Consider the following 6558-nt stretch of genomic DNA (forward strand, 5'->3'; position numbering starts at 1 on the left):
TGAGTTTTGATCGCGCTTTGCAAATTCAGTTCCACCTTTCTTCGAGGGTCTCAATTGGGTGGTGGCTTTTACGGTTAACGGTTAAAATTTTGGCGCTTTTACGGCTAACTGTTAGTTTATTTCCGGTTAACAGAAGTTAAAAGATAATTTACATTGCTGCGGTCACACCTACGACGTAACTAGTTTACTATAGTTGTCTCAGTTCGGACGTCATACCTAACTATATTTCTTTTTCGTCTTGCGTCACACCAATGCAGTTAACTATAGTTAGTTCTGATTAAGTTGTGAATAATTTGGTTTAAATTAGTTCATGACGCCCTTATTTTGTCCAGTTGTTCCCTTTTTCTATTTTTGCACGGCATTTCGGCGTTGAAGAAAATAAAATGAAGTTAGGATGCAGAAACGAAAATTCAAGCTTTTTGCTAACATTGATGATATGTTTTCTTGCATGTTTTTTTGTTTTCGGCTTCCCTTGACGCTTTGTTTGCATATTTATGTTCATCTCGCACGTGCGAAAAGAATTGTCGCATTCTGATTGGCTTTTCGTTTGTAAACTTAAGACTAACCCATGAACCTTGCTTGGTTTACTATAGGGATTGTTTTGGAGGAGGCGAAATTCTAACAAGGGGGAGGGGCCGAGCAACTATAGTTAACGCCGCCAACTAAGTTAGCAGTCTAGATGTGACCGCAGCCATTGTTTCAAAAAGTTAAAAATTCATTTTCGTTATTGAAAAACATATTTTTGGTCTCTGGGCCATTCTGGAACGATGAAGTGAACTAGTTTGGTGAATTTCTAATTACTGACCGATTTTTTACGGTTATCATATGTTAGGGCTAACGGTTAAAATTTTCCAATTTTTACGCCTAACGGCTAACCCATTGAGACCCTCTTCTTCGGACTTCGCATCTCGTTGCAGAACGGTAAGACTTCCATTCTGTTAATTCTCGTAATTTTCAACTAAAACAAGATATCATTCTAGAAGGTGCCTGTCAATTGTAACTCCATAGATTTATATAAAAAAATCTACCATTTTCGCGTGTTCCATCCGCAAACGAGTGGTTAGGGTTGTTGGGCTTTGCCAAATTAATAAATAATATATAGATTTAGGCAAGCTTAAAAGCGGAGCTCCCCAGTTAATTATTTTGCACTTAATTAAACTCTGAATTCTCAATTTTAAGGCTAAGAATTTTTTATTCGTTTTCTTTTTTTTTTTATAAATATTAATATTGTTCGTTATTCTTTTTTACCGTGTCCCGGGGAGGGGGGGGGGGGGGTACTCCCTAAAATTTACTACGGGGGTGTGCCGCTGAGTCTCTGGACCTGTTCCAGACAAAAATTGCAAAATAGGTACCCTGTTCCAGACAATATCCACAATGGAAAATATGAAGATAGATATTAAAACACAAGCGTATATCACAAAGCGCTCACTTGACTTCGTCTGCGGCTTAGAGATAAAGCGATGAGAGGAGCGGAGTTTCATAGCTAAACTTGATAGTGTTTAATTAGAATTCTGGGAAAAAAATCAACCCTGTTCCATAGTCAAAAAGGTGATTTGTATACCCCGTTTCAGAGTCAGAGAGGCACATACCCGTATAGCCCTTATATGGGAGTACCACCCCCCCCCCCTTCCCCGGGTACCCTGTACAGCAACACCAAATAAAAGAACAAACAAAAGTAATCAAAACGTTATAATTCCACCGACAGCATAATCATCCAGATGTCTGAATGGGAAATTATGCTGCAAAACGGGCAATTATGTAACCTTCGTGTAGAAAAGAGGAGGGGGGAGTAGGGCTGCATGTCGGGGTAGATAGGCATATCACGTGGTAAATTAGGCATTTTTGTTGTTGCTTTACCAGCTTTAAAAGAAAGAAAATCACTTAACATTTAGAGTATAAAGGAAATAATAATCATCTACATTAAGGTTGATTTTCATTTTTTTTCATTTATTCATTTATTTATTTTCATTTTCACTATTTGCCTAAATTTTAATTTTGAATGGAAATGGCAGAGGTTATAGCTAAGAGTTTACAGCATATTGCTCAAACCAAGCTTACTCCAAGCAAACCGGAGTGAAAGCTAACCACAAGCAAACCGGATGAATAAAGCTAACTGCGAGCAAACAGGGGTGAATCTAACTACAAGCAAACCGAAGTGAAACTAACTGGAAGCAAAGAAGTGACATTCTGTCATTCCACCGAACAGAGTGACCCCATCGCCAACGCCCCTCCCCCCCCCCCCGCCCCCCCAAAAAAAAAGAAAAGAAAAAAAAAGAAGATAAAGATAAGATTAGATAAGATAACTTTATTTATACACGGTTTTTCCATCAGTCAATTAAGTTACTGGACTATCTACCTATCTAACTAACTACAAAAATTTAATAACAACAAATTCAAATAACAAAAAAAAAAAAAAAAAGTCTGCTTTTCATGGAGGCCGTGTCTAAAATTTACTTAAAATTTAGATATTACTTTAAACTGTGCCGACTTAATTTAGATTTGAAATCGGCCAGTGAAGATGCTTGTCTTAGGTCTATAGGTAAGTTGTTCCACAACTGAGCTCCGCTGTACGAAAAACTTTTCTTGAGATAATCAGTTCGAGGTTGTGGAAGAACTAATTTGTTTTCGGTATTTCTTAAACGATAAGCACTAACATCGTCACGATATACGAATCTTGATCTCAGATAATCAGGAGTCATACCATGTAATGTTTTATACATTAGGATAGACTTCTGTTCCAATCTTTGATAATAGAGTCTTCGCCACCCCAGTGTCCGGAACAAATCATCTAAAATCATAGCTCGCAGACATTAGGGTACGAGCTGCGCGGTTTTGAAGCCTTTGCAGTTTTTCAGAAAGGCCCTTGTAACAGCTTCCCCACACTACGTTGCAATAATCAAATTGTGGTTGAATAAGGCTATTATAAACTTTGATTAAAATATTAAATGGAGTGAGATGCCGAATTCGTTTAATTGCACCAATGGCACAAGCTATCTTCTTAGAAATGTTTTCAATATGACACTCCCAGTTTATATTTTGATCAACATAAACTCCGAGGGATTTAGCGGAGGTTACCTGTTCTATTGCGTTCTCATTTATAGTAAGAGAGGGACTTTCCGTAAATTGTGATAACTTCTGCCTTGATGCAATAAGCATAAACTCAGTTTTCGTCATATTTAGAGTAAGCTTGTTAGCAGACAGCCATTCGTACACATTTCTCAGGTCGTGATTAAGGCGATAATTTATATGCTCAATGTCAGTGCTAGCAAGTGTTAGGCTAGTATCATCTGCGTACATTCTGGGTTCCGAATATGTCAGACAGTGTGGTAAGTCATTAATATATATCAAAAACAGAAGAGGTCCTAAAATGAAATCATGAAATCACCTTTTTCACTTTTACATGTCCTTTTGAATTCCCTTCCTCTTAAGGGGTTTCACTTCACTTACAGGAAAAAAAGCTAAAAATTCTGGGAAGCTATAATATTGTTTGTGATTCTCAAACTCAGTATGTTATTTGATTACGCAGAAAAAAAATAGAATCATGTTTGCTTGTGAAAAAACTACGCAAGAAAAAATATAACATCAATACTTTGACTACTCTTTTAAAAATTTGTATGTATTATTGTCCACACTTTTGTGGAGTCATGTTGACCATTCGTCATGGAGTTCACAAAGTAAGCAAATGAGTCACAATTTGATTGTTACATGGTACCTTATGGATACTGCAAATTTTATCTGACTTTAGAATATTTCACTAATTTTAAAATTATATCTGTTCTTATAAATTGTACACAGCATACAGTACATAAGAATGAAATTGGTATTGCATATTGCTTGCAATCACGATTTTAAACTTCTATACTTTAGAATTACAGCACCAACAGTTTCAGCATTACAAATCCAAATTCAAATTAATACATTGCTTTATAACTCCACTACCTCCCCCAAGGTCAACCAAAGATCTTATGGATATAATTAGACAACTACATGTAAGTCCTGTGCAGTTGAGGGCTCAAAATATTTGGACACTTGCAGGTCATGTTAACTGGCCAAACAGATTTTAGCTTGGTCACATGTGGTTTCTTACCAGTCAAAACATTGAAAATAGCAATTTTAAACTACCACTCATTTCCGCTGTTACTGTTTTGGCTGCATATTCTTGAAAAGATCACTTCATAATGCCCTTTTTACATCTAACAAAATTTGAAAGCGACAGATCAATCAAGAAGTCGTTTTCTGAAGTACACTGTAAATATGTTAACATTTAAAATATAAATTTTGCTTATTTGCAGCTTTTCTTGATTTATAAATTTACATGTAATTTACTAGTCTCTTGAAAATAGCATCATGACGACACCCAAACATCGAGCTGGATTTAATCTTTCCTGTTTTCTTTTTATGTCCTTGTCCACATTCTGTTTTTGTGTCTGTGGCTCTGCAAACTCTGCAACTCGTGTTAACCCTGAAAAAAGTCAAATGCCACAGATAAAATTAAAATTGATTAATTGGCATCAATATCAATAATTTATAAAACAAAATATTTAACTCAAGCTTGTTTAACTGAAGCAAAACCACTGGATGCGAAAGGATCCATTACATATTTAACAGAGATGTATCAGCACAGACTATTTTCTTTTTACTGATAACTGCGAAGTCAACTAAATATTTTAAAAAAAATCAAAGCATAACTACAAACCCTTACACCCCCTCTTAATTAAAAGGTTTGGCCTTTAAACAGCCCCCTCTCCCCTAGCCCTATATATACATGTACATGCATAGGAAAAACATTGCCACATCCTAAAAGCTTTTCTCCTAACAGTAATACTAAGATTTTCAAAGATACACATTCAACACTGTGATAATAATAGTCACTGTATTAAAGTTTGCATACACAGCTGCATACAGTGTCTAAAATGGCATGAATTTACTCACAAACATTCCAGTTTTCAGTAAAGTCATTAACCTTTCTTGTGTTCCACAACAAGATTATGAATTTTTATGACAAATATAACAATTACTGTTGACATTCTGAATGAAACCAGCAAAACAGAACCAAAGGGTTGGATGTTTCTCAAACCTCAAAATTGTTGAACTTAAGCTTCTAAGTTAATCATTCGGGACTCAGATATGTAATCCACATGAACACTCAATTATAGTGAACAGAACTACACATGACAAGTAGATTCTTTAATATATTTGGGAATGAAAGAGCTAAGCAATGAAGCTGATGTTATTAATCTGATTAAATGAACAGTAATTCTACCTCCATCATGAATATCAGTAAACTGCATGCACCGAATCGATCTATTTCACTCGGAGTTAACGAAATTCCAGGTGCTTCGTGCAAACTGACATCAATTTCATTTTCATCTCGAAATTCCAGCAGCTGCTCTTCCAGCACTGTCAAACAAAATAATCACATCACAAGCATTTAAAAATCGTAAGCTTAATTTTCTTCGAAATGCGTTGAAGTGATATTCTTTGTGAAATCTTTCCTCGAAGGCCCAAAAATTATTTGTTGACATAATCAAATTGCCATTAAAATTCTCCTATTTGATCAGTAAAACTGAATTTTAACGAAAAGTATTTTTCAACATTAGTCATGTCACAATCAAATGCTTAGTTAAGTGGCGAAAGCAAGTAAAATGTGCCGTAAATATAAACTTACTTTGCGTATAAAGTTAGACAAAACGTAGAGATAATGACAAAAACACTGCAGTCTTGTACTCACCTTCACCAGTACACTGCTCGTTTTGTCTCCGTTCCCTTGTTCTCCGCTATTTCTTTGCCTGTTTTATCGGCACCTCTCTTGCTATTTTAGTCGCTTTTCTTCGTTTCTTTGCTACCAGTTTTGCTAAACTTTTGGGCCTGTTTTCTGTCCGGGTTTTCTTGATCTCTCGCGAACTCTTTCCCGTCGCAGATCACTTCAACCCTATTTCCTCGAATTTAAGTTTACCCTGCTCTTGATTGTAGTCATCGGCATATAGTAATACGTGTGGGGGGTTGTTTTTTGGGATGAGTTAAAAAAAAAAAAAAAAAAAAAAAAAAAAAAAAAAAACCCCCCGCAACAAGGAGCCAAAATAAATATGTTTGTTTCAAGTTCTAACTTTCAGACTAGCTGAAAAGGATCTAAAAATACATTGTACGTAGTAATTTTGAAAATTTCTTTGCCAAGCGACTTCACACTGCAAAATTATTTTGCGCCAGTACTGCGCGAGTTGTCACAGTTGTCAAGACCTTTTAAGATCCCGGATGTTGCGCGCGTACGGACGCGCCCGCGAGGCATGCCGCTAGTCATGATGACCATGAAAACTGAGATGCAAGGTTTTCCTGCATTTGTGCTTTTTTTTTATGGTTATTGAGCTTTTTTTAAGGGTATGTGGCTCCGCTCTGCGGCCCTTCGGGCCGCTAAGGAACTCCGCTAAAACCATAAATTGGAAATCATAAATCTGTTACCCAGGTAAAAGATTTAATCGGCCTATCACAAGAGAATATGAAGTATTCTCTTGCCTATCATTTATTGGCCGTTCCGAGGTTGCGCAGGGAACTGGGGCTGAG

General features: G+C 36.4%; 1 protein-coding gene and 1 long non-coding RNA gene across 3 annotated transcripts in view; one reads left to right on the forward strand and one right to left on the reverse strand.

Moving 5' to 3' along the window:
• Positions 1–6558, forward strand: part of LOC144644560 (uncharacterized) — an 83707-nt gene that overhangs the window by 52356 nt on the left and 24793 nt on the right. The gene's annotated exons all lie outside the window — the stretch shown is intronic.
• Positions 2047–5978, reverse strand: LOC144644548 (uncharacterized). Of its 2 annotated transcripts, none has more exons than XR_013569133.1 (3): positions 5732–5978; positions 5264–5400; positions 2047–4462 (listed from the first exon to the last, which is right to left on the reverse strand). It is a non-coding gene; the product is annotated as an uncharacterized LOC144644548 (long non-coding RNA). The 2 variants fall into 2 exon arrangements; XR_013569134.1 differs by lacking the exon at positions 5732–5978 and adding an exon at positions 5669–5678.

This window comes from Oculina patagonica, chromosome 2 (assembly GCF_052425735.1).
Source record: "Oculina patagonica isolate OP01 chromosome 2, crgOcupat, whole genome shotgun sequence".
Taxonomy (NCBI): domain Eukaryota; kingdom Metazoa; phylum Cnidaria; class Anthozoa; order Scleractinia; family Oculinidae; genus Oculina; species Oculina patagonica.